The 27783-nt window shown below is 56.7% G+C and overlaps 1 protein-coding gene across 2 annotated transcripts in view; it reads left to right on the forward strand.

Moving 5' to 3' along the window:
* Positions 1–27783, forward strand: part of ZFHX3 (zinc finger homeobox 3) — a 236480-nt gene that overhangs the window by 16625 nt on the left and 192072 nt on the right. The window contains exon 1 of one of the 2 annotated variants that reach the window (XM_053271181.1): positions 22477–22638. The exons of the other annotated variant lie outside the window; for it this stretch is intronic. The gene's annotated coding sequence lies outside the window, so the exon portion shown is untranslated. Of the gene's footprint in view, positions 1–22476; positions 22639–27783 lie in introns of those variants that run through there. 2 annotated transcript variants of the gene reach the window in all.

The following is a 27783-nucleotide window of genomic DNA, read 5'->3' on the forward strand; positions in this document are numbered from 1 at the left end:
AGGCTGCTGGGCCACAGTCAGCCTATGGAGCCTCCAGGAAGCAGCCCCTCTCTCCCAACGACTCTGGGAAGTGATCCGGGAGATCGGCCTGGCTTGATAGCGGGAGGGATATGTCTTGGGGGGAAGTCCGCCAGAGGGCCTTTGCAGGGGCGTGTGCTGCTTTTGCACAGGCTCCAAGCCCGAGCTGACTCCTCATACTCCTGCTGTGGCAAGTTTCTGTGCTGCTTCCTACCATGACTTTACCCTCTGTACCCTCCCGCCGGGTGTGCCGCTCTGCCTGCTTGCCTGCCAGCTCATGAGTTCTGAGAAGAGCTGCCATTTGTCACCTCTGCTTCTGTGGCAGAGGAGGAGGGCAGGCTCTTCTCGCAATGCCAAAGCTGGCCAGCAGGTGGCGCTGTGAAAACGGTGCAACGTCCCTGCTTGGGGGTGGTGTGTGTGTGTGTGTGTGTGTGTGTGTGTGTGTGTGTGTGTGCAGAGAGCAAGATCCTGCTAGGAAGCAGCATGGGAACTTGCAGCAAGCGGGAGTACAAGGAGTCAGATCGAGCTTGTAGCTTGTGCAAAAGCAATGCACACCCACACTTCCCTGCCACCTGCAAAGACCCTCTGACTGAAGTGATTCTCTGAGACTTTCCCCCAACATTTGACTTGCATCAGATTCAGACGATCCACAGCTTTACCTGTTCCGCCCCCCTCCACATGATCCTCTGCAGCGTCACACATGTCCGTATTCCTATCAGTGGCTGATTTTATTGACCATGTGAATAGATTGAGAGGCCCAAAGCCTTTGTTGTTGTTATTGGTTGGTTAAAGCATATCGGGAAAGCAGAAATGTAAATTACGGCTCCAGGTTCACATTCGAGGTTTGCAAATAATCCTGGGCTAATGGTTATTGCAAAGGAAAATAGCGCCGGGATCAATACCCGATACAGTCGGACAGACGCGGGGCCCTCCCCCTCTCCTTTAATCACCTCATTGCCGAAATGGCATTGAAATCAGAAATCTCATTTTTTCCACTTGTACAAATGGGACATAAATCAAATGGCCAGGAGGGAGGGGGCTGTGGCAGGCAACTTCGCTCTCTGTGGGGCTGCACTGACCATGGGGGTGAGGTGGTGGGGTGCAGTTACAGTGGGGAGAGCAGGTAGGAGGGCCCGCTCGCTGACCTCCCCAGGGATGTGTCAGGGGTGGGCGGGGGGGAGGGTTTCTTTTGGCTGGGGGTCTTGCACGCCTCCTCGCCTCTCACAAGGACCATCGGCGGCAGGCGCCATGCAGACCGTGCGGTCCAGTGAAGAGCGGGATGCTGCCTTGGAGCCCAGGGGCCAAATCGTGGCCTAACAAGGACGTCCGGGATGCTCACGCGCCAGTAATGCCAAGCATGCTTTGTTTTAACTGTGCGTGGTTCTAATTATATTGTCAACCGCTTTGAGATTATTTTAATGAAAGGCAGTATATAAATTCAATAAGAAACAAACCCTTTATTAATAAAGAATGGAAATCTGAGAGATGTGGTGGTAGGGATTCTTGCAGCATTGAATCCCATGCCTCTGTGTGTGTGTGTGTGGGGGGGTGGATCTTAGCACCCAGAGCTCTTGCCGTGAACTGCCCCTCAAACGCGTCTGAAGGGCCCCCTGCAGCCCCGGCCGAGGGGCCCCTAATGGAGAGCTCCACCAGGCCAACTGCAGGGGCAGCGGCGGGGGGGGGCTGGTTGTCCATCTGTAAGAGGAGACTTTGGGGAGGAGGAGGGGAGAGGGAGAGTGAAGCGGGGGGGGGAGCCAGGGGCCAGCCTGTGGCACCCCCTCCGCGCCCCTCCCACCAGAGTGCAGCTGCTCCATTAATGTGCAGACATTTGAAAGATAATGATGATCCCGGAGATCAAAGCCACCCTTCTCCTTCTGACAATTACAGTAAAATTGAAGCACTCCTCCGCCTGCAAGAGAGGAGGGCCCTGCTCTTGTTGTGCGCCCCCCCCCTTCGAAAAATTCTTTATGAGCAAATTGGTTTTTCAGGGTTGCAGAAAGAGCCAATTGGAAGCTCGATTCCACCCTCACTGCCCAAAGGTGGGAGTCGAAGGGCTGGATGTGTAACATCTGAAGGGCTGCCTTTAAAACGAGAGAGAGAGAGAGAGAGAGAGAGAGAGAGAGAGAGAGAGAGAGAGAGAGAGAGATCTAAGAATAAACGAGAGAATAGAAGGAGAAGCTGATCACGAATGAATAAAGTCTCCTTTTAAGCTGAAATGCACCCCCCCACCCACCCATTTTCCCTCCAGAAAAGCCTGCTTGTAATTGCTTGCAATCACTCGGCACAAATTGTCTGCTCGTATTTGCTTTTTAATTTTGTATAATCTGGTCCATTTCGCTCTCTCTGCCTTTGAGCTTAACCTCACTCTCTCTCTTTCTCTCTCTCCCCCCTCCCCCCCTCCCGCCTGCCTTCCTTTTATTTTTGCTTTAATTCTTTGGTGCTGCTTAAAAATTAGTATTAATTCCCAAGGATATTTCATGGCGTTCTACTATGGAGGAGGAAACCTGGGAACCAAATCGGGGTCCTTCTGAACGCAGGCAGCCCGGGGGTTTGTCATAGGATCTAGTGGGATCTTTCTGGATGCTTAAAGATATAGAACTGACCCTGGCTGCGCCGTGGGGCTGGGAGGCTGTGTGGGGTGTGTTGCTTTGGCTGCCCGCCTGCCTCCCCCAGCGTGGCCATCTCAAAGGCCTTCTTCTCCCCAGCAGGGCAGAGACGCCTCTTTGCCCCCCCCCCCAGCTGATAGGTGTTCTCACTGCTTCACGCGGGTGTCTGCGATGGGGAGGCTGAGCCTCGCCTTGTCGGGGAGCCTGTCTGCATTTGCACGAGGCGCACCTGTGGCAGCTGCTTCTTGGGCCGGGACACTCGGGGGGCCTTGGGGGCTTCCGCCTGAAACCCCCATCAGTCCTGGGGAGGGCAGCCCCCCCCACTCTTTTACACTTCTGTGATAGCGGGGGTGGGGCACCAGAAAGCAGGCGCCTCCATCCCTGAAGCAACTCGGGTGCTTTGGGTGCAGGCAGCTGATCCCTTCCTGATCCCAGGGGCACATATGTCACCTCCGGGAGATTTAAAAAGCCCCAAACATGGCGATGTCTCTGCAGCTGGGACGGCAGCATCCGATGCAGCCTGTTGGGAATGTCTCCTAGGCACACCCCGCGGGAATGGATGGAGCCCAGCTGGAGAGACACATCCTGGTGCGATTCCCACTTGTTTCAGCTGGGCCCTTGTGGTAAAATGCTTCAAATTGGCAGGATCGGATTGAAAACGGTCCCCAGAAACTGCAACGGGAAAATGTCCCAACAACGTGAAAATACAGCTGCTTTTTTGCAACGGACATAGAACGTTATAGCACTAAAACGCAGCTATCAAATCCGTAACAAGGCACCGGAAAGGTGAATGGCACCCTGCTAGCAGCGTAGGGACTGCGGTGTCACAACACAGAAAGTGCGGACGCACACTTCGCAAATCCTTAGTGACACTGGGTTAAGGGTTCATCTGGACTGTTCATCCTGACTTTGTGCAGCTATCCCTGATGGAGACCGCCCCAAATCTGCCCAGCCCAGCTGGCTCCTCTTAATTGTCGCAGAGGCATCAGAGCCACCGAAACCACACACACACACCCCGGGCTAAACAGTGCAGGGGAAGCAAAGGTTGTGTCAGGACTCTGGTGAGAAAGTGAGCTGGGACTGCAGCCCAAAGCTGGTGGACAGGAAGCAAACCCCACTGGACACAGGGGGGCCGCCGTGACTCCTGCGCAGGGGGGCCGTGACTGCAGGCTCGCTGCTCCGCGGGGGTTTGCTCCTGCAGAGAGGCGTCCCGTCCTGGGAGCAGCCAGCAGGGGCTTCCAGCAGTTGTCGGTGGGGGGCGGGGGGGGGCAGCGCTTGTGGTCAGCGGGAGAGAGTGGTGGGTGGGCGTGCCGGGAGGGGGCAGGCAGGCGTGTTCGCGATCATCCGTCCCCCGGAATGTCCCCTCAAAACAACAGACGCTTCTCCCTCAGTGCTTTCCAAGGGCCAGAAAAGTTCATTATAGTTTTAATGTGATTTGTGGGGAGAAATTGAAATAATGATTTGATATACAGACGTTGATGAAAGATGTATTTTTAAAGCAGTAAATTAAAATCTCATTAATATTTCAGTGAGAATATTTTGTGCTTATCTGTTTCATCTCTGTTTTTGACCTATGGCTTGGAGTTCCCAGCATGAAGGCGGTGGTGAAATCTGTTCACCATAAAATGTTAATTATAAGTAAATTGCAGCACAAACGTTCAATCAGCCACATTAATTCTACATAAAGTGAATTATTGTAGCAGAAAATTCTCAAATGTGACTGAATTTTGTAATCTGCCTCCTCTGCCGGCTACCTTTGCTCTCGGGGCCCCCACAAGGTGCGTGCTGCGTCCGGCCGGCCAGTGGAGAGGCCTCCCGCCCGCCCGCCTGCCCAGGGTCTCTCGCCAAGGAGGGCTTGGGAAATGCCCAAGTGCCCTCACAGGCATCCACACTTTGCCTCCTCAGTGGCTCCTAATTGCATCCAGTTCTGCTGTCCACTGGCAAAGCGGGATGGAAATGTGATCCTCCTCCTCCTCCTCCTCCTCCTCCTCCTCCTCACTGCTTGTGCGGTCTGAGGCTGCTTGAAGAGGCTGCAGGGGGGGGATGCCAGTGGGCGCCCTGGAAAAGCCCAGATTGCTGCCCGTTCCGCACTCTGCTGCAGTAGCCCGCCACAGGCGGAGACGCTCTCAGAAGCAGCCTCAGACCTGGGTCCGTCTAGCTCCGTAGGGTCTACTCTGACCGGCAGTGGCTTTCCGGGGTTTCAGGAGGGAGACTTTCCCAGCAGCCCTCCCTGGAGATGCTGCCAGGGAGCAAACTTGGGACCTTCTGCATGCAAGCCGGCCGGGGCTCCTCCACTGACCTGCGGCTCCAGCTCCTCAGGGGAATCGCTTACAGTGCTCACACATGGAGTCTCCCCCTCACCCTGCTTAGCGAAGGGGGCAACCCATGCTTGCTCTCCCAGGTGGAGGAGAACAGCACGTGGGGCGCCTTTGGCTGGCTTCGCTTGCCCTAGAAGTGGGCCCAGGGAGTGTCCTTTCCCGCGTCAGGCCGTTGGACCCGCTCGTCCAGCCCTGGCAGCAGCCACCCTCGGCAGAGGCCTCCTGCCGTGTGAATGGGAGATGCCAGGGGCTGGACCTGGGACCCAGAAGCCGCCACTGAGCGGTGGCAGTTTCCCAACGTGGCTCTGCTCTCCAGACCCCCAAGGTGCTGAAAGGCAAGGCTGCCGAAGAAAGCGGCTGTGAGGATCACCCCCCTGCGGGTGCGGATCCTGCTCGCCCAGCCCGGGGCGCCTCTCCCTTGCCAAGCGGCCCGTCTGGCGGCAGGAGGCTTCTCTGGACCCTCCCGAACTCCACGAGCACCTTTAGCATCCAACCAGAAGGAAGGTGGCTGGTCAGGGGCCGCCTGGCCCTGCAGAAAGGGGGCTCCGGACCCCTGTGGAAGGAAGCGGGAGCCTCTTGGGGGGGGTTCCAATTTGCTAATGGCAGGAGCTGCTAATCTCCCGACTTGTGCGTAGCAAGAGCTGGCGATTCCGCAGCCCAGTGAGAGAACGCGGAGGATTAAAATGTCTGCGAGAGGCAAGAGTTGGGAAGCTGATCCCATTAAGAATCCAGAAGTGGAGGACGGCGGCAGATGGGGCTGGTGGGGGGGGGCAGGCTGCGGGGATCCAGATGGGCCGGGAGCACGTTGCCTCTCAGCCCTGTGGCTCGGCAGCGCCTCTTGCTCTGGCGCAGGCCAGTGGTGGCCCCCCGTGGGCTGCCGAGGATCGCCACGAAGACCAGCCCGCCTGCGCGTGCAGGTGGGAGCGTGTCCTTGCTGCTCTTCTTGCCCCACCCCCTGCGTTTGTGCAGGGAAGGGCAAGGGCTGGGGGCGGCTACTGGGTGGACCTGCAGGCCCCCAGGCTCTACCGCAAGCGGGGCATGTGCCCAGCCACCACGTCAAGGGGTTTCCAGATCACGGCCCCTTTCTCGTTCCCTACGGAAGTGGAAGGGCTGCACTGGCTTAAGAGGGGACCGCGATCTGGATCTCAGTGAGGAGGTGAGCCATCGTCCGGATATCTGCAGCGGAGGCGTCCCTGGCGCTCGCTTTGGCCCACCCCTAGGCCCGGTCAGGCCCAGCTGGGCTGCCTGCCTGCTGCCTCCTCGCCAGGAAGGGTGCTGTATGCTAGGCCCAGGCAGCTGACCGGGGAGAGGGAGCCCCGTGGCGTGTGGGGAGGCGGTGTCCCCGTCCCCACTGCAGGCCCTGCTGGCAGCATCTCCTGGCGGGGCTGGGAGAGACCCCCGCCTCTAACCTTGGCGAGTGGCTGCCGGCAGAGTGGACGGTCCTGAGCTGGACGGGCCAAGGCTCTGACCCCTTCTGACCCCGCGGTGTGCCAGTCTGAAGGCCAGTTTCTTGCCAAGCCGGGCGGTGGGGCCCTCCTGACGGCCACTCTCCTCCCCAGCACACTCCCCCTCTCAGCCCTGCTGCTGGGTCCATCCAGGGGCTGTCTCGAGGGGGGGGCTCCAGAAATGAGGCAGGGGAGGCCGGAGTGGCTGGTGGGGAAGCCAGAGAGACCCAGCGCCCCTCCTTCCCAGAGTGGGCTCCGTTTGCTCTCCTCTCTCCTGCCCCGTGTGCAGCCTGCAGGCTGGCCATTCATCAGGTAGAGCTGCGTGGTTCTACCTGCCGAATGGCCCGGCTGCAGGCAGAGTGGCTCCCGTCGATGCCTTCGGGGCCGGGCAGGGTGGGGGAGACAGGAGCAGAAGAAGAAGAGGAGGCGGCTGTGCCTCCCGGGCTTGGGAGGAGGGCTGGCTCTCCCCGCCGGAGGGAGACGATCAGGCCGTGGATGCGGAGAGGGCTCTTCCCAGTCGGCGGCACGATTGCCAACAGAAATTAACAGCCACGGGGAGGCTCGGGTATCGGCCTAATTGTATAGTTGCCTGCTATTTTCTGGGTGGCTGGATGTGTGGATCGGAGCGGTGTGGAGCGTCAGGAATTTTGCCAGGAGGCCGAGCCCCAGGAAGTGCTCCGGCTGCTTCCTGGACACCCGCCACGTGGACACGGTTTCCGGCATCCAGAGCAGTCCCGGCTGAGAGCGAGCTGTGCACGTCTTCGGCTCCAGCACCATCTTCCTCCTGGCGTTGGCTTGAGAGTCTCCCAGGACACCCCGTGTTTGAGTCTGTGCCAGGGTGGGGGCTAGGCGGGAACAGCCCCCATGCCACGGGGTGACAGGAGCTCCCAGCTCTGGCTGGGCTTTCCGGTCAAGCACTTCCTTGTCTCGTGGAGGCAGAAGTCCAGCCGGGAGGGCTGGAAATCCAGTCCTTTGCCTTGGAATGGCGTCTGTGGGCTCCGGCAGGTGGGCGTCCCTCCCTGCCTCCCTCCTGCTCCAGGTTGCCATTCTGGTCACTGCAGTCCAATCATGGCCCTGGATTAGGGTTGCCAGATCCTGGCTTTCCGAATCCAGGCGTCTAATTTGCATATTATGTCAATTGGCAGAAGAGTGACGGCACGTGTTGCTTTGGGTGTTGGTGGCCTTCGGTGGGTCAGAGCAGCTGTGTGCGATGCACAATCCTGCCTCCGGAGGAAGAGGCTTTTCCTTGTGGAGAGTGTGAATTCCCTGCACTGGCATCACAAAAGGAACAAACAAAACAGGGGTCAATATGGAAATCTGGGGTTTGGAGCAACGTAATGAGTAAATGACATACTTATTTGCTAGGGTTCCCCCCCCTTAACTTTCAGAATTTAATGAACAGCTTTAGTGATAATTAACAAATTTCCATATTCATGCTAAATCAGTATCTATAGAGATAATAGTACCACACTTCAATATTTATGACATTTTCATAAATACAGAAAATTGGTAATTATCACAGCCGTCAAAGACACCTACTCATTAATTCTTTTCTGAATGCATCCACCTGCATTGTGTCTTCCTGGCTGCAGCCTCTCTCTCGCTCTCCCTCCCAGCGACTTCTTCTGACCAGCTCAGTGAGCAGCACCTCAGGCCCATTGTGCTCGCTTACGGGGGGGGGGGCAGCTCCCCATACCAGTCGTTTCCTGGCCTCCGCCCAGATTCCAGCGGGCACAATCCTGCTTCCGCCCCCAGCACAAATGCCAGCACTGCCGGTGTGGAAGGAGGCAGTCGCGTCCCAGAGGAGCTCTGGCCCAGAAGGGCTGGAGACGTGGCGGCCCGTTCGAAGGACGCCTTTTCCCAGGGCCTCCACACTCGCTCCTCTGCACGCTTTGCCAAGGCACGCTCCGGCCCTGATCCATGCCCGGGGTGCACGAGTCAGGCCCCTTGCTTCAGAGGGAGCAGGAAGCCAGCCCCTCCCAGTGACGGCTCGTCCTAATGGGGGGGGCGGGGCGGGACCAAAGGCCTCGCTGCTGCTTCCCCGCAGCATGGGCCCCTCTTCTCCCCCCCCCCCCGCCGCCCCCTGCACGAGCTGCCATTCGCCAGGCAGGTGAGCTCTGCAGCTCTTCCTCTCCGGCCAGTCCTCCTCTCGTCGGCTCAGCGTCCCGGAGTGGCTGGAGTCTCCGGCTAGGGCTGAGGCCTCGGCCCAAGCCCTCCCGAGCCGTGGCAGACACGGGGGGCCCGCTGCGCTCTGAAGGCAAAATGGGGGCGGGCGGGGGGGGCGGAAGCGTGTTTGCCACCCGGCAGGCCTTGGAGGCAGGGAGTGAGCCACATCGACAGAGAAGGCGAAGGCGGCGGCTGCCTTGGAGCAGCGGAACGTCAGTCAGCATCCCAGGCAGGCTCTCAGGGGGCTAATCCAGAAAATCCGGGGCGGATCATAGACTGATCTATCGGCCTCTCGTACTAATAGCCGCCGATCGGGCGGGAACGGGGACCGTTTTTCGCCCACTATTGACAACTGATAACTGCTGGCCACAGAGCCTGACAGGGTTGCAGAGGTCAGGTCAGATCCAAGGCACTGGGGACCCGCCTGGCCTTTCACGTCCTGTAATGCAAATTGGCCTGTCGATAACGGAGACACCTGTAGGAGAACACGCGCCCCCCCCCGGCCCCCCCGGCCAACGGGACCTCGACAGCAGCACTGCCTTCTTGCCCCGTCTGGCTTGGACACTGAGGGGATCAGCCTTGCCCCCCGCCCCCATCCGGGGCTTTGCAGCTGGAGTGGATCAAAAGGCAGCCAAGTGCAGGAGGCTCTGAGTGTGTGTGTGTGTGTGTGTGTGTGTGTGTGTGAAGCATCCAGGCCTGTGACCAACTGGGGAAGCGGTGAAAGGCACCAAGTGGCTGCCCCCCCCCCGGCAGTTGGGACTGGCAAAGGGCGTCCTCGAGGGAGGGGGGCCGTGTCTGCCTGCAACGTGCCCTGGAGGGGATCCGCTGCGCAGCCGCCAACCACTCTTGGCAAGCAAGAGTTTAATTAAGAGCCTCTCTGAAGCCAGCCACGTCCACGTGGGGCCCTGCTTGCTGGGCCGGGTGGGTGAGTGGAGAGATGCAGCACAATCTGGCTTGGAGAGCATCCTCGGGAGAGGGCGGGGGGGGTTCAGCGGGGGGGGCTCTGCCTCCCTCTGTATGCTCCTGCAAGGCCCCCCCCCTCCGAGAGTGGCAGTTTCTCTACCTGCAGGATGCAAACGGTGTTCGAATGAGGCCTCTGTGCACAAACCCCCCAGCACTCCTCCAGCAAACGCCTAATGGGAACATATGTTCTTTCTATTTTTATAAAGCTGGGAGAAGGAGGGCGGAAGGAGCTTCTCTGGCCCGCCGCCCCTCCAGGGAGTGTGTGTGTTTGGAGCACCAGCAGCCCCCGTCCGCCCCGAGGTCCCCCCTGCCGCGGCTGGGCTCTGGGCCCCCATGGTGGGCGCTGGGGCCATCCCCAGGAGACCTGGCTGGTGGGCGGTGCGGCTTGCGGGAGCCCTCCTCAGCAGGCCTCTCCTCTTGCACGGCTGCCTGGCCCTGGGGGCTGGACCCTTGGGTGGGGGGCGCCTCTCTCTACCCCCGGCCTGCCCCATATCGCCCTCACACCCGCCCCTCCCTCCGGCATTGCTCTCCAAGGTCCTGCCTCCACCCACCGACTCTGCCGAGAACCCGACCGCGAGGGAGGGGGAGCCCCGCATGAGCCCGTCCAAGGCCCTTGGGCTGGCAAGCCCACCCGGGAAGGGGTCCTCCGCCTGTCCCTTCCGCTCAGTAAAGAGCCATGCTGGGCGCCTTTATACTGAGGGCCGCGCCGCTAGAAGGCAAATCAGAGACCCGCCCCCCCCCCGGCTTGCATCCTGGGCTGCTTCTGGAGGGCTGAGCAGGCCGTGCGGAGATCCAGAGAGAGCCACACTCCCGGGGTGCTAGCAGAAGCAGCAGCAGCCATAGCAGCCTCCAGGACCCGTTGGCCACGCGTGGCTGTCTGCTGGGTGCCTTTTGCGGAGCCTGCCTGTGTCAGCAGAGGGAGGGGCTGGTGCTGCCCCCTCTGGGAAGCAGGAGTGCCCAGCCTCAGCTGGGCTTGCATGGGGACGCCCACGGTCCACGGTCCACACACAGAGACAAGCTCTCCAGGCCTTGGGCTGCCTGCTGACCCCACCGGGATTCTGCCCACCCGGGTCCCTTCAGGGCACGGAGAAGAGCACCCCGGGGGGTCTCCTGCTGCTTCTGCCGCCACCGCCAGCAGCAAAGAGGTGGCCAGAAGACGCGGCTCGCTTGCTCTCCTTGGTGCCGTGGGGCTGCAGGGAAGAAAGCTGCGTTTGGCCCCGGCGGGCGGAGGGGAGCTGTAATTAATACGGCCGGGAGAAAGAAAGGAGAGAAACAGACGGAGAGTTCAAGGCCAGTGTGTGCTGCCCTGACCTCGCCGAGGCCGGCGGGGGGGTGGGGGGGAGGCTGCAGGCATATGGAGGCTGCACCCCCAGGCCGCTGAAGACGTTGTTGGCCTCCTGGCCCCCACAAGGCTGGGTGGCCGCTTGGCGGCCTTGATCCCAGCGGCTGCATGACAAAGGGAACCTGCCCTCCGCCTGCCTCCATGTGACCAGCTTTCTTGACCTCCCATTTAGGTCTTTTCTGTGATGCTCTCCTTGGCGGGTTGCTGCCCTCCCCTTCCGTGATGGCTGAGGAGCAGGACACCTGCAGAGCCAGGAGCAAAGGCGGCTGAAGCCCAGCGGCCGGGGGAGCGCCCCCCAGCCCCGCCCCATGCATCTGGCAAGATGTGGGGAGAGCGTGGTCCTCCTGTCTGCACACACACACACACACACACACACACACACACACACACACACACAGCATCCCACAGAGAACGTGTGCAGCCTGTGCCAGACACTCGTGTTCCTGTCGGCACCTGGAGGAGCTGCATCCACTGAACAAGGATTCCTGCCATCTAATTGCCCAACTTCAACCCAGAGAGTTCATCTAATTGCAAATTGAGCCTTTTGTGGTCTCCTAACCTGTATCATGGGAAGCGACTAAGTTCATTTCCTCTCTTTGAAGTAGAAGATTTCCTTCTGCCCAAAGAAGGGTCGGATAAGAGAAGCTTCGCACCTTCTGGGAATCGCTTCCGACCAGGAATGAGCACTCGGTGCTTAGCAGCAGCAGCATCCCTATTGATTCATTAATCACGGAAAACTGGCCCCCACAGAGCCCATGGCGGGTTGCTGCCTTGTCTCGCCTGCTGCGGCTTGAGCACGGCTTTGCACGAGGAGGGAAGAAGGCCTGCTTCTGAGCTGCAGGGGAGGTGGCGGCGGCGGCAGCATTTCGGCAGCCCGGAGAGAACCTTCTTGGGCTGCTCTTCCCTGGCCCCTGCCTGCGAGGAGGACCTGCTGAGGCTCTGCCTGGCCCTGTGAGAGCCACATCCTGCATCCTCTGCATGGGATGCTCAGGGCGTGAAGGAAGGTGGTTGCAAGCCATCCCGCTCGGCTTCAGCGCAGCAAGAGGTGTCTCCTTGCCTTTGCGGGAGGCTCCGGCCTGCAGCCGGGTGCTGGCCGGCATTGTGTCCGGCTGCTTGCCTTCTTCTGGGAGCCTCCACCGGGCTCCCCTTCTCCCGGTCCTCCTTGCCCCGCTCCGGCTGACCTCGTGCTGCTCTGCCTCCCGCATGGCTCCTGCTCTTCTGCTCAGGAGGGCCACTGAGGCGGGAGCTCTCTTGCCTTCACCGCATGAAAAGGCTCCATAAACGAGCAGGCAGGAAACGGAGCCAGGAGGGACTGAGCCGGCCCGGCTGCTTCTTGATGCCCATTCAGTGCACATCCTTTGTTCCTTCGAGGCATTTTCGCGAGCCGAGCTCTTGACATGAGATGCACCCCTCCTGCCCTGGAATAGGGGCAAAGGTGTGACTTGCTGGGGCCAACCGCTTGGGCTGACGAGTGGTCCTGCTGCATCTCTGAAGGCGAGATCAGGGCCAAGACTTCTGGACCCATCCCTTGTGGGTCTTCTGAGGAATGGACTTCTTCACCGCTTGCCCAGGGGCCTCAGGAAGCTCGAGGAAGCCTTCTGATGTCTGTCCAGGAAGGCGCACAGTGATTATCGGCGCACTCGCCGCTGGAGAGCATCGCCTTCTGGCGTGGAAGCCCAAAGCCCTGGTAAAGCCAGGCAGGCAGGATGCTGGCAAGAGGTGGGACAGAGAAGCACCCCCCACCCCCAGGTTTCTCCCCCACTCCCCGCCCGACTCTGGAGCTGCTCCTGCTAAGAACTCAGCTCTTCTTCTGCCACTCACCAAGCAGATCCCTGCAAGCAGAGGCTGAAGCCGGGTCAAAGAGGTGAATGGGCTACACTTCGGCCATTAAGCAACTCCAGACATTTGTCTTTGTGCCAAATCAGCAAACGCTAAATCGTTATAACCCAACTGGGGGATTTATTACAGAATTACCAAGATGGTAATTTATTTAGGGTTGCTTGCCGAGAACTTCTTCTCTTCTTCCCTCTGTTGATTTTTATTGGCACGGAATGTTTCACGCTGACTTTTCCAAGCATATCACGACGACAGGCACATCTCGCGGATGCCTGTGCAGAGCACTGCCCCACTCGAGGCGGAGGCATGAGAAGCTGCCGCCCGCCCCCCTGCCCCCCACCCCCACTGGGATCTGATCCAAACAGCACCAGGCCTGGATCGCGCAGGCAGGAGGCCTTGGGCCAGGCCTTGCTAATCACGTGCCACTAGACACAAGCAGACCGTGGGAATGTGTACATGGGGCTTTAAAAAGACAACCATCGTGGCTGCCGACCTCTGAGAGGTTCTCTGTGATGACGACCGTACGTGGGGGGGAGATGAGGGACTGTACGTGGGGGGGAGATGATTGTCCTTTCTGCAGATGTACGTGTGGGATGCTTTTGCAACTCGGACCAGCGGGGGGGGGGGGACGACTCTCTAGCCAGTGGAAGTTGAGGGCGTGTCAACCACACCCATCGTGGCTGCCGACCGCTGAGAGGTTCTCTGTGATGACGACCGTACGTGCAGACCTCCATTGATGGAAATGTCAAGCAGTGCTCCCACAGTACCACGACTTCTCTGTTGGGTTGAGGTTGGTTCCAGTGCAAAACAAACACAATGAGGGATGAGCTAGATCTTATGGCCAGGAGTGCTTTCCATCAACTTCAGCTGATAAGACAGCCGCATCTATTCCTTGAAGAGAACAATCTCAAAACAGTGGTGCATCAGCTGGTAACTTCCAGGCTTGACTACTGCAATGCACTCTGCATGGGGCTGCCTTCGTACGTAGTTCAGAAACTTCCGCTCGTCCAAAATGTGGTAGCCAGGCTGGTCTCTGGGGTAACGCAGAGAGACCATATCATGCCTGTTCTCAAGCAGTTGCATGGCTGCCAAATTGTTCCTGGGGAAAATACCAAGTACTAGTTATTCCCCTTAAAGCCTTGAACAGCTTCGGTCCAGGTTACCTTAGAGAGCGCCTTCTTTTTTATGATCCCCAGCGTACGCTGAGGTCTTCCGGAGAGGTCCGTCTCCAGTTGCCACCAGCATGTTTTGTAGCAACTTATAGGTGTCAGGAAGCACCTTCTGCCTGGGATGAACAGAATTTCACCCAATCTCCCCCCAGTGCACCAGGGGGCCCCCCGGAGGAGGTCCAGAATTCAAGAGCGGTGGCATTCTCAACATGCCCTCATTCCAGTGCCTGAACATGACGTTTATTTCAGCCCAATGCCAAGATGGATCCTCCTGTCTGGATGGCATCTGGCTGTGGAGCACCGACGGGGTGGGGCATCATCTGGCTCAATTTTGGCGGGTCTGTGTGTGTGTGTGTGTGTGTGTGTGTGTGTGTGTGTGTGTGTGTGCAGGGGGGAGATCTGATGAAGCAGAGCTGAGTTGGAGCGGTGTGGACATTTTGCCTTGAGATGTGAGGGTTCACGAGTGCACTGTGGAGGCTGCAGTCGGTGTAAGTGAGGAGGATCCGTGGGACCTTTTTTTACTGTGTATGTGGCAAGGAGTCGTGGTAGCCGCCTTGACATGTTGTGTTCATGCCTTTTGGTGCATGAGTGGATATGTCTTACGCTGCTCTCTTAAACGGAGGGTTTTTTTTTACTCTGGCATTTATATGACGGCATCATGATCCTGGCAGTTTTGTTTCCAGTTCCTTGCCTAAGTTTGAATTGGCCTTTTTCACTGCTGCTGAGAAACACAGAGAGTTGACGGGTCAGTGAGGCGTCCACCCTGACCTCAAGGCCTCTTTCCTGATCGGCCACTGCCCCTTCAGACCTCCAACTTCTTGTAATTTGCAAATTGTGGCCACCCCACTGCTCACTCCCCATTCCAGATCACGTATGAACAAGTCAAAATGCCCTAGCCCCATATAGATCCTTCAGCGGGTGATGTGACTGCGGATTCCTCCCCCCCTCGCTGGGAGAATTGATTCCTGGGCGCTTTCCAGATTAAACCCTGCAGCAGGGTCACTATGGATCTGCTGCTTCCGTGCTTCCCGTGTTGTGACACCGCAATCCCTGCGCTGAGAGCAAGGTGCCATTCACATCTCCGGTGCCTTCTTTCGGATTTTATCTCTGCGTTTGAGTGCTACAACGTTGCATGTGCGTCACAAAAATGTAGCTGTATTTTCCCGTTGAAGATTCTGGGGGTCGTTTTCAATACGATCCTGCCAAGCCGAAGCATTTTACCCCATTGCAGCTTGTAATCTGGAAAGCGCCCAGCTCGGCTTCCCGTCCTTGAGCCAGTAGTCAGACCATACGAGGACACGTCCCCTTCTCTCATGGTTGCTAAATGTATTCAGGAGCCTTTGACGAGGGTCAAGAGCCTTTTGGAAGCCTAAGTCTGCCGTGTCTGTCGGATCTCTCCTCATTCTTGTTCAGCCCCCAAAGATGCTTGACACAGGACTCCCCTTCGTAGAAGCTCTGCTCACTCTTCCCAGCAAGCTTAGCTCTTCTATGTGCTTTATGAGTTTGTCTTTAATATTATTTCCCACCAGTTTACTCAGAAAAGCTCACTGGCTTGCAATGTTCTGGATTCCCCCTGGTGTTACCTTGACCTGTTCCTCTGGCAAGAAGGCTTTTTGTTAATATAATAGTTATTAATATGTGAATAAAATATTAACATAACAAATTTTTGTTAAGAGACCAGCAATTTCACACTGGAGTTTTTAAAGAGCTCTTGAGTGAGTGCCATCTGGCCCCAGTGACCTGCTAATTTGCACTTTGCCAGTGAGCTTGCAAACTCCATCTCTTGCCACCTCTGCTTGACATCCCCCCTCAGATGCTTATTCCGCCAAACATCTTCCAGAATCAAGGCCGATGCAAATATCTCTCTTGGCTTCTCTGCCATCTGCCTGCCTCCTCTGCTTGCAAGCCTCTTTTCACACCTCTGCTGTCTGTCTGAGGGTCCTGCTGCCTCCTTGGCTGGTTTCCTGCTCCTGATGCATTTGGCAAAACAAATGCAAGCTGACAGTAAGGCGAGCAAGGAAGGCATTTGTTGGGCAGGGCCTGTGCCTTAAGAAAGCACAGTTCTCATTCGGGCAAGGCGTGCCCGCGTCCATTGCTTGCCTGCTCCACTGACTGGCCCTCCTTGCCTGCTCCCCTCAAGCTGCTCTGGCTGGCTTGCCTCTGATGCCCGGCACTGCCGCTGTGGGAGGATCTGGCCCTGGCCAGCTCAGCGCCTCCTGGCCCGACTCGAGAGTCCGTGGGGCAGTCCTCCGCAGGAGGCCCTTCTGTCTCTGCTGGGCTGAGATGCTCCCGGGCCTGGAGAGGGGCAGCTGCGCCTCCTGCCTGGATCCCGCTTGTCGCTCCAGTCATTCCCCCCCCCTCACACACACACACACACACACACACACACACACACACAGAGGCGTGTGCCCCTTGCTTGAATCCTGCAGAGGGTCCTTTCCCCTCGCCTGGGCTTCTCGAGACGCCTCCTTCCTCGGCTTCCATCCCTTAATGCAGTGAGAGAGCCTGTGGGAGCTTGGGAAGAGCAAGCCTGCTTTTGGCCTCAGCCAAATTCTGCCATCCATGCAGAAAGATCAGCAGCACTTACCGGCTTTTAAGGCCTGCACTTCTGCCCCCTGCAGCCCCCCTCCAGTGAGGGAGCTCTCCCCCTCCCCCTCTCCCCGCCGCCTTCAGGAGGGGGGGGCCCTTTTACGCGGCTGCATTTTGTTCTCGCGAGCCCTCTGGGGCTGACAGAAGAGGCTCGGTGGGGTGGATAGAAGCGATCGGCCTTTTTGCCATGAAAAGCAACAGAGAGGGCAAAGGCAGGCCATTTGTGCGGCCCCCCAGGCTGTGGCCGCGTTGAAAGGGAAGGGCTGGCGGAGCCCCCTTTCCATGCTGCCATGTGCAAAGCACGTCCTTCAGTATGAATTAAAGATTAAAGACAGCTTAACCCATCCCCCGCCTGGTCTCTCTCTCTCTCTCTCAAATAATTCTTTAATTGTGTGTGCAAGGGCCAGGGAGGTTTGCAACATCCCCGGGTACAAATGTTCTACTTGCACCTTACCTGAAATGGTCGGGACTTGCTTGCATGTAGGGTAGGGTTGCTGCATTTTTGTTAACACCTCGGCGGTGTGTGTGTGTGTGTGTGTCCAGTTATGGCAGCCTGTTGTATTTAGGGAGCAGCCATCCCTGAGAGGAGTGTGCATGTGTGGGTACTCCATGGGCAAAGGAGCCTTTCTCCTGGGCGTTTTCCCGACTACGGGATTTGCAACGGTTAAAGTGTTGCAAAGTATGGCGGAATTAGGCAGTGGTTTGAAACTGCGAGCACAGCGGCTTTGATGCAGTTTTCTATGCAACATGACAGGGTTTGGGCCAGCTGTATTGCCTGTCACTGCAGTGGATTTTCCAGGCAGGAGGTGTCCATATGCCACCTAGATCGCATTCACACACCCCTCCTGCATTTCCAGCCAATAGGGTCCCAGAGGCGGTAGGGAACGGCAGATGCGACACACTCTTTTTTCCTTTGCTTTCCTTTTTCCATTTCTTGGTGCTTTTGTGCAAAGGTGCAACAACTTTCTCCTTTGCACAAGCAGAAGCACCAAACATGTGGGGCGTGAGACCAACAGGATCAAAAGCCAGAAACAAAAGCGGAAATGAAACAGAGCGGAAATACATTAGATATACTTTTTTAAAGAATAAAAATTGGCTTTACATATCAAATTCCAGACACAAATAAGTTGCATTCTTGGACAAGAGTGCACCATTGCGGGTTGCACCCTTGCACAAGAACTCACGCTAAAAAATCAAAAAATCAACATGGCTTCTGCGAAGGTAAATCTTGCCCACAAAGCTTTTGGAGTTCTTTGAGAGTGTCAACAAGTGTGTGGATCAAGGTGATCCAGTTGACATAGTATACCTGGACTTCCCAAAAGCTTTCGACAAATTCCTCATCAAAGACTCTTGGGAAAACTTAGCAGTCATGGGATAAGGAAACAAGTACATGTGTGGGTTGCTAACTGGTTGAAGGACAGGAAACAGAGTGGAGGGAAGCAAGAAGTGGGGTCCGCCAGGGATCTGTACTGGGACCAGTGCTTTTTAATTTATTCATACATGATCTGGAAGTTGGAGTAAGCAGCGTGGTGCCCAAATTTGCAAATGACACCAAACTCTTTCGGGTAGTGAAATCCAAAACAACTTGTGAGGAGCTCCAAAGGGATCTCTCCAAACTGGGGGAGTGGGCGACAAAATGGCAAATGCAGTTCAGTGTTGGCAAGTGTAAAGTGATGCACATTGGGACAAAAAACCCCAAATTCACATATACACTGATGGGGAGCTTTGCTGTCGGTGACTGACCAGGAGAGGGATCTTGGGGTCGTGGTGGACAGTTCATTGAATGTGTCAACTCAATGTGCAGCAGCTGTGAAAAGGGCCAATTCCATGCTAGGGATCATTAGGAAGGGGATTGAAAATAAAACTGCTAATATTATAATGCCCTTACACAAAACTATGGTGCAGCCACACCTGGAGTACTGCATACAGTTCTGGTCACCATACCTAAAGAAGGACATTGTAGAACTGGGAAAGGTGCAGAAGAGGGCAACCAAGATGGCCAGGGGCCTGGAGCACCTTCCTTAGGAGGCAAGGAAGGCTACACCTGGGGCTATTTAGTTTAGAAAAAAGATGACTGCGGGGAGACATAATCAAAGTCTATAAAATCATGCATGATGTGGAGAAAGTGGATAGAGAGAAATTCTTCTCCCTCTCCCATAACACCAAAACTAGGGGTCAGGTCATCCCATGAAATTGATTGCCAGGTAATTTAGGACCAGCAAATCAACTTCTCTGCCACAAGATGTGGTGACAGCCAACAACCTGGATGGCTTTAAGAGAGATTTGGATAACTTCAGGGAGGAGAGGTCTATCAAGGGCTACTAGTCGGAGGGGCTATAGGCCACCTCCAGCCTCAGAGGCAGGATGCCTCTGAGTATCAGTTGCAGGGGAGCAACAGCAGAAGAGAGGGGGCAGGCCCTCAACTCGTGCCTGTGGCTTCCAGCGGCATTTGGTGGGCCACTGTGTGAAACAGGATGCTGGACTAGATGGGCTTCCTTGGGCCTGATCCAGCAGGGCTGTTCTTAGGTTCTTAAGTTCTTATGTAACAGAAAACAGGGACCTGGGCACTTTCCAGATTACCTGCTACAACAGGGTCACTACTGTCTGCCAAGTGAGCATCCGTACTGCCTGTGTTTTGACATTGCAGTCCCTGTGCTCTCAGCAAGGTGCCGTTCACTTTTCCAATGCCATATTTCGGATTTTATCCTCGCGCTTTAGTCTTACAACATTGCATGTGCATTGCCAACAACAACAAAAAGGCGGGGTTTTTCCCGTTGAAGGAAGGTTGCACAAGCTATTTACGTTTTCAGAACGTTCCTGCCAAACCGAAGCATTTTCCTGCTGAACAGCAGCAGCGCATCATCTGGAATGGGCCCCGGGCAGGGCCTGGGTCAAGGCGCCCTCCCGCCCCACAGCCCCGGAGCCCCCCAAGTCTTGGAGAGATATTGATAAACAGGAGGGAGATTAGAGGCAAACAACAGAAGGGCTTAAGAGGCCGAAGGGACTGATGCATGAGGAAAGATTAAAGGAGCTAAATAGGTGTAGCCTGGCAGAGAGGCGGCTGCAGGCAAGACGGGAGAAGCTTCTTCAACTGTCCGGGGGGGGGGGAGCCGGGCGATGGGGGCCTCCCACCACTTGCACAGGGAGTGGAGACTGTGGGAGGAGGGCCAGGCATGCTTGCAAGGCCTGTCGGATCCGGCCCCACCGACTGGCCCCAATGGCAGGAAGCCCGTCGGGTCTGCCCCAAGGGAATCCTGTCAGCTCGGAGATCTCTGGGGGAGAACTGGGGGGGCGGGGGGCGGCCTGAGGCGGGTAGAAGCCAGAGGCAGCAGCAGAGGGGCCGGGGGCAGAGTGTGCCACTCCGCGGTGCATGAGGCCGGGGGGGGGGGGCCCGGTGCCTGGGCAGTCAGCCGGGCCACCCCTGGAGGCTCACAGGGGGGCCCAGAACACACGCAGGCCGGATTGTGCCCCGGGAAAGGGTTTCCTTCCCGCCCGCCTAATCCCCCGACTGGATGAAGAGTCCGCCTTTCCCACAGTGGGATTAGCGAGGACTCTAGCCCAGGGATTATGTTCATCAAGTGCCTACTGGAAATGTCCTTTGGGCTCCGTTTCCAGATTAAGGACTGGAGTGTTTGTGTGCAGCGGCTTTGGAGGAGGAGGAGGAGGAGGAGGAGGAGGAGGAGGAGGAGGAGGAGGACCGCAGAGGGCTCCCAGCACCACTCAGGGGCGGCTGGCTGAGACGGGGCATGACACCAGCTGCCCTCACTGTCCTAGCCAGGGAAAGAGCTGCCTCCCGCGGCTGCTGCTACCAGGCGGGCCTAGGGAGAGAGGCAGCTGCTGCATCCTCTGCAGCACGGCCAGGTTCTGGCTGCCATGACCGGGACCGAGGCGAAGGCTCCGCCGAGCCCATTTCACAGGCAGCCAAGCCCAGCAGCGGCCCCTGGCTTCTGCACGCCAACGGGCCATTGCTGCAGCTCGGCTGCTTGTAAAGGGGGCTTGCTCTGCCCGGGAAGCAAGAGGCCGCCTGCCTGCCCGGCTGGACTGGGCCCTCCTTGCTGCAGGAGGAGCCAGCCCCTGAGGGCTTGTCCTCCCCGCGTCGGGGCTACCCCTCGCTCCTGGCAGGGCCGCCCCCTTTCCCTGCAGTGGGGCTGAGGCCCCGGGGGGGGGAGGCAGCCCTCCAGGAAGAGAGCGCAGTCACACACACACACCCCGAGGCAGGTGCCCCGTGTGCCCCCTGGCGGCTGCTGGGAGCCTCCGACTGGATGCCGCTGCAGACGGCAGGGCTGGCCTCCTTCCTCTTCACGTCTCCCGGTCAGAGAGGACAGGCTGGAGTGGGCGGCCAGTCGCTTAATGAACCCCTCCGGGACCAGCCTGAGCCGGGTTCCTCGCCCTTCCTCTCTCCAGCTCATCAGGCCGCAGGAGCTGCAGCCTCCGCCTCCTCCTCCTCCTCCTCCTCCGCTGTTCCCAGCCTTTTCTGCCTGCTCACTCCTCACAAGCACAGACCAATTAGATGGGAGGAGATCAAGCCCCCCCCCCCCGGAAAAGCTCTCTCCGCATCCTGCATGCCCCTGGAATCAGACACACACACACACACAGCCTTTGAGGTCCACGCACACAGGCACGGGCACCATTGCCTGTGGAAAGGGGGCTGTGCATGGAAGAGGCAGGGCCCTGTGACCCGGCTGTGCCGGAGCAGAGAGGGCCAGTGCTCAGCGGCAGAGACGGATCCGTCCTGGGTTCTGTCCCTGGCTGGCAGCATCCCCAGTAGGGCTGCGAAAGAGAGCCACCGGAGAGCCACTGCCAGCCAGTGCAGGCAGTGCTGAGCTCGGGGGACCAAGGCTCCGGCTCAGCAGGGCAGCTGCTTCCAAGATGGCCTGTCTGGGGCCCAGCGGTGCATCCCTGGAGACCTGGAGGAGGCGCTCCAGCAGCGGCTGGGGGAGGGCTGTGCTGCGAGCCCCGCTCATCCATCCGTGGGCTGATCTGCCTGGCATGAGTGATGGGTCCCTCGCGGCCTCCCCCCCCCCCCCCGCCCTGCCCCGCAAAGTGGGCATGAGAGAGCTGACCTACTTGCCTGGCAGGGCTGTTGTGGGGATTAATGAGATAATGATCACAAAACACTCTCCAGCCGAGGGAGATTAGTACCCAGCGTGGCAGGAACCACATGCTGCCCATATGGATGCCACTTAGCATGCCTGGAGGGAATTGGCCACAAGTTGTTTTGCATATGCAAAGAGGGCCGTGGCGATGGCGAGGGCGGGTGCCCAGGGCTGCTGGCTTCTCTCTCGGCTCCTGCCGCCAAGACCCAGCATAGCACGCTGGCGCGCTGGGGCCTGATCCTCCGCCCAGCAGCCCCGGCCCAGCCTTGGACCCTCGCAGCTCACGGGCTGGGGCCTTCCGACGGTGCCTTTTCCTTCCACCTGGGCTCCCTGCACGTGACTCCCAGCTCACGCCCAGCCTGTAGATGGGCTTCCTCGGGGGCCCTGATCCAGCAGGGCTGTTCTGATGTTCCTGGGGGAGAGAGGAACCACCCAAGCTGCTGCCGGGAAGCAGAGGCCGCTGTGCCTCCTTGGACCTCCCTGCACGCACACACGCACACACACACACACACACACACACACACACACACACACACACGCATCCGATTCGTTGGGATGAGCCGCTGTTGGTTCGGCTCCTGCTGCTGCTTCGAGACTAACAGGATCTTGGTGGCATCGCAGCACCAAAGCAGCGAGTGGGGGGTGGGGGTGGGATGGGGGGGCTCAGGTGCCCAGCTGGCGTCTCCCTCCGCTTGGAGGTTCTTCTTCCTGCCCCATTTCCGGTCCCGGCTCTCCCACCCGGGAGGATGAAGCTCCTCCCTCCAACGTGGCCTGAGCATCCCTGCTGGAAGCAGAACAGCCAATGTTCTGCTCTTCATTTATTCTGCAGCTGACACGTATTTAGCTACGACATTTGCAGTCTGGACTTAAGTGGGGGAGAGGAAGGAAGTTGTGAGCCATGTGTGGGTTGGGTCCGTGCGTGAGAATTGGCAGGTGTGCTTACCAGAGTCAAGAGGCCTTCGCTCGGCTCTCTGCCGGAGATCGAACCTCAGAAGGGGCCTGAACTCTGGAGAGTCCCACGAAGACCCTGTTGGAAAAGCACACCCCCCCCCAAAGGGCCAAAGGAGGAACCTGGCCTTGCCAGAGACAGGTGGGGTGTCTGCTTCATGTTTACTTTAGTCAGCCGATTAATTGCTTAACAAGAGAGCTAATTGGCTTACAACAAATCAAATCTGCTGTAAGCTTTCTTAATCATCACTTAAGTATGTTGGCATTGTGGTGTATGTTTTATGGAGGGGGGCAGGGAGGTCCTCCCCCTATCAGCTTAGCTTCTCCCTCATCCAGGCTGGAAGGGCCCGATCAACAGCCCCCTGGGATGGCCAACGTGACTCAGCAAACTTTAACTAGAGCCCAGCCATTCTGTCAAGAGTGAAATTCCCATTTTAATGGAATTTCACCACCCCAGATTCCCTGTCCCTTAACTGCAGCTTGTTATTTCTCGCATTAGAGGGCAAGGAAGAAAATAGCCCCCAGGCGTGTGACACGATTCACAGGCCTTTAATGTCAGAAATAATGATCATGTTCAATTGGAGCTCATTACGATGAAATGAGACCTCATTGAGCCCTCTTTTTGGGGGGTTCCTTAATGAGGTTTCCTTCCCCCCACCTCCCAGTCACTCTGAATTGCTTCTGGGGAGGAGAGACAGAGGGCTTGGCTGGCACGTTGAAATGGCAAGGCATGGGAGCTGTGGGGATCGTTGAAAGAATGCTTCGCCAGGCTGCTCGCCAAATGCCCGGGGTAGTTTTTCAGGAAGGGGGATCTGTCGAGCCTCTTGAAGCTCCTCAGCAGGGTCCTCAAGGCAGCCCCTCCAGGGCTCCGTTTCAAGGCCTGCCTTTGCCACCACAGGGACACTGGAAGCTGCCTTCTGCCGAGTCCGACCACGGGTCCCTCTCGCTCAGTGTTGTCTACCCAGCCTGGCAGTGGCTTCTCCAAGGTTGCAGGCAGGAGTCTCTCCCAGCCCAGAGTGGCTCCCTCCCCTAAGAGGAATCTCTTACAGTGCTCACATGTGGTCTCCCATTCAAATGCAAACCAGAGCAGCCCCTGCTTAGCAAAGGGACTTTTTCAAATCCCAACCAGCCCCACCCACCCCCTCCTCAGCAAAGCTTATTACAAGCAGGTTTATTTATTTATTCATTCATTCAGTTTCTAAACTGCCCTTCCAAAAATGGCCCAGGCCAGTTTACACAGAAAAATAGTAAATAAACAAGACGGCTCCCTGTCCCCAAAGGGCTCACAATCTAAAAAGAAACATAAGAGAGACACCAGCAACAGCCACTGGAGGTCCTGTGCTGGGGGTGGATGGGGCCAGTTTCTCTCCCCCTGCTAAACAAAGAGAATCACCACGTGAAAAGGTGCCTCTTTGCTAAGTTAGCCGGTTTTTAAAAATGGCTCCCCTTTAGCTCGGGAAAATGACTTCTTGTGCAGGAAAGAAGGCTGTGAAGGAATACAATAATCCTTTCTTAAGGGTCCAAGGCTATAATCAGTACACTTCTGATACGGCACATGTGTGTCTGTCTATTGTGGTGCACAGTCACATGTGCAGAGATTGTGTGTAGCCCTTAAGCATGGCTCTGCTTGTGTTTGCATCAGTATCAGAGACCATGGAGCCTTGCACTTTGTCCATAGAAATGGGTTCCGCTAGAGGAGAAATCGGACCCTTTGCAAAACGGCCGTTTCCATAACGTGTTTTTACAGGAAAGCTGGCAATGGAAGGTCAGCAATCAGCTGCCAATGACTTCCACAGGCCCCTCCAGAGCCCCAGGTAACAGCCTGCAAGCAAGGCCACCCTCGGCTCCTGCCTCACAGGTTTCCTAGGAGGACAAACCTCAGGCCATTTGCTAGAAGCTTCTCCCCAGCCTTCGGCTGTGATGTGCCGGTCCAGAAGTCGCCTCCTCCAGCTGGCTGGCCAGGGGACCTCGGGCAGCCGTTCCTCCTGTGTCTGTGGGGGGTGGCCCGGCGGGGGGGGGGGGGGGAGAGCAGCCTCTGCAGACCTAGCAGTTGGACTGGCGCGTGACCACAGGGACGGATGCCTCCAGCTTCCTGCCCTCCCACCAGGGCAGAGCCTGGGAGACTTGCTCCACCACACCCATGCAAGCGTTCGGGGCACTGAGGGGGTCTCGGGGATCAGCCGGGAGCCCTTCTGAGGACCCTGGCAGCTGCCCACTGATGCTGACCCTGGACGGCAGCCCTGAGTGGCTCCAGGCAGGCAGGCAGCGGCCTCTGCTCCCCCAGCTGTGGCAGATCCTGGTTGGGAGAACCCCGGAGGCCAATGGCTTTCCAAGTGTGATGTTTCCTGCTCTCCCCATTCAGTCGATATAGAGATGCACACATCTCTGCGTACCAGGGCTGAAAGAACGCAATGCATCGTTACTGCAATTAATTGATTTCCGTATTAATCTTCCTTTTACAATGTGGCTTTTGGAAAATGGATTTTAATCAGAGAGATGATGTGGCCAGTTGGCTTTGTTTTGATCAGGCCACAGTTTTCCATTTGATTCCCCAATATCAGAACTTAACTAGACCAAGAAGTGCTGAGTTACGATGTTCAGAGTTTCCTCTTAATGGAGGGTCTTCTGAAGGTCACCTGCACCAGGATAGACCGTCATTTTAACTGTAAAGCTGGTTAATTAATTCTACTTTTATTGCTGTAAGCCGTCTTGAGATTTCAATAGTGGGCAGTATACAAATATGTTGAATAAATAAAGAAACAAACAAACAAATAAAATAAGAGGAAGCAGCTTAAATGACTTATTGAGGATAACTCTATTATTTGCAGAGTCATGTGGTCCAGCGCCCCATAGGGTCTCCTGTGCTTTTTAACATCTGCATGAAACCTCTGGGAGAGATCACCAGGAGAGTTGGGACAAGGTGTTCTCAGTATGCGGATGACACCCGGATCTCTTTCTCCAGCATCATCCGGGAGTTCTCCACACAGCAGGCTTCACCGTGAGTTCTCTGCAGGGCTTTACTGTGAACTCAAAGTTATCCCCAAAACCCGATGCAAAAAGTGCATTTTGTAACCCGAGTTGTGTGAAGTGCTCCCCGAGGGCTCGTAGGGACTTCGGGGTAAATCTGCCCAAGTGCACTGCCTCCATTCCGGAGGAGATGTGAGCTAAAGGGCTTTAAAGGCCCTGTGTGGAAAACTCCTATCAGGAGAAGGCATAACCTCGCTAAACGCTTGCTTGGAGGCAGTGATGGGCCAGAAGAGGAATAAGAAACTGAGAGTCAATCCAGATCAGACGGGGGTACTTATGGTGTGGGGTCGGAACTCAGGAGGCAGTTCTGATCTGGCAGTTCTGGATGGGATCATGAGGGAACAGGTACGCAGTCTGGGAGTGCTTTTGGACCCAAACCTCTCCCTGGTGTCTCAGGTTGAGGCTGATACACCAGCTACGTCCATTCTTTGAGATAAAGGACCTCAGAACAGTAGTACATATGCTGGCAACCTCCAGACTGGATTACTGCAGTGCGCTCTATGTGGGGCTGCCTTTGTATGTTGTCCTGAAACTGCAGTTGGTCCAGAATGTGGCAGCCAGGTTGGTCTCTGGGTCATCTCAAAGAAACCATATTACTTCTATATTAAAAGATCTACATTGGCAACCAATAGGTTTCTGGGCAAAATGCAAGGTGCTAGTATAACATATACTCTTAGGCCAGGGGTGTAGCTATAATTGAGCAGATGGGTTCAAAGAACCTGGCACCCCCCCAGCTCCTGAGGGGCCCCCAGCTCCACCCCTCCATATTTTCTTCATTATCTGAGAGGCCACTGGAGAGAGCAGCGAACACGGGCCTTCTCTCTCTTAGCTACATCCCTGTCTTAGGCCCAGGGTATTTAAAAGACTGTCTTCTTCGGCATGAATCCCACTGCCCATTGAAATCATCCGGAGAGGTTCGTCTGCAGTTGCCACTGGCTCGTCTGGTGGCTACACAGGGATGGGCCTTCTCCATTGCTGACCCCAAGGGAGTGCGCTCCCTGCTGAAATAAGAGCCTCCCCATAAGAACAGCCCTGCTGGATCAGGCCCAAGGAGGCCCACCGAGTCCAGCATCCTGCTTCACACAGTGGCCCACCAGATGCCTCTGGGGAGCCCACAGGCAAGCGCTGAAAGGGGCAGGCCCCCTCTCCTGCTGTTGCTCCCCTGCAACTGGCATTGAGAGGCTTCGTGCCTCTGAGGCTGGGGGCGGCCCACAGCCACCAGGCTCGTAGCCATTGATAGACCTGTCCACCATGAATTTGTCTAAGACCCTTTTAAGGCCATCCAAGCTGGTGGCCATCAGCAGATTCCATGGCAAATAATTCCATAGATTAATTCTGCACTGGGTGAAAAAGCACTTCCTCTTGTCAGTCCTAAATTTCCCAACCTTCAGTTTCGTGGGGTGACCCCTGGTTCTAGTGTTGTGAGAGAAGGAGAAAAATGTCTCCCTGTCTACTCTCTCTACTCCATGCCTAATTTTGTACGTCTTGATCATGTCTCCCCTTAGTCGCCTCTTTTGCAAGGCAAAGAGCCCCAGATGCTGTAGCCTAGCCTGATTAAAGGAAGGTGCTCCAGGCCCCCAATCATTTTGGTTGCCTTCTTCTGCACCTTTTCCAGTTCTACAATCTCCTTCTTAAGATACGGTGACCAAAGCTGTACGCAGTACTCCAGGTGTAGCCACATCATAGTTTTGTATAAGGGCATTATAATATTAGCATTTTATTTTGAATCCCCTTCCTAATGATCCCTAGCGTGGAATCTGCCTTTTTCACAGCTGCTGCACGCTGAGTTGACACTTTCAACAAGCTGTCCACCAGGACTCCAAGATGCCTCTCGTGGTCAGTCAGCGACAGCTCAGATCCCATCAGCGTATATGTGGAGTTGGGGTGTTTTTACCATCTCTGACAACTTTTAAAAAGTCTTTAAAGACACATTTATTCACCCAGAGTTGTGGTTTTAAGGTTTTGATTTCTGTTTTAATGTGTTTCATGTTGCTGTAAACGATCCCGAGATGGAAGCTTCAGGTGCTGCCCGACTATAACAAACCAACATGACCCGTCCAGCAGCTCCGCCAGCCCCTCCCTCCCCGCCTCCCAAATTATGCCCCGCCCCTCTCCTGCTTCTTCCTCCCTTGGGCTGTGCTCACTTCCGCCAGCCGTCTGGCTCTTGGGCTTTCTAAGCAATGTTTCCTTTCCCCCTCCCGCTTTACTCAGTTTATTTGAAAAATGAGGTTTTCAAATAGTTGTCCTTCAGTTTCTTTGC

Source organism: Hemicordylus capensis, chromosome 9 (genome assembly GCF_027244095.1).
Source record: "Hemicordylus capensis ecotype Gifberg chromosome 9, rHemCap1.1.pri, whole genome shotgun sequence".
Classification (NCBI taxonomy): Eukaryota; Metazoa; Chordata; class Lepidosauria; order Squamata; family Cordylidae; genus Hemicordylus; species Hemicordylus capensis.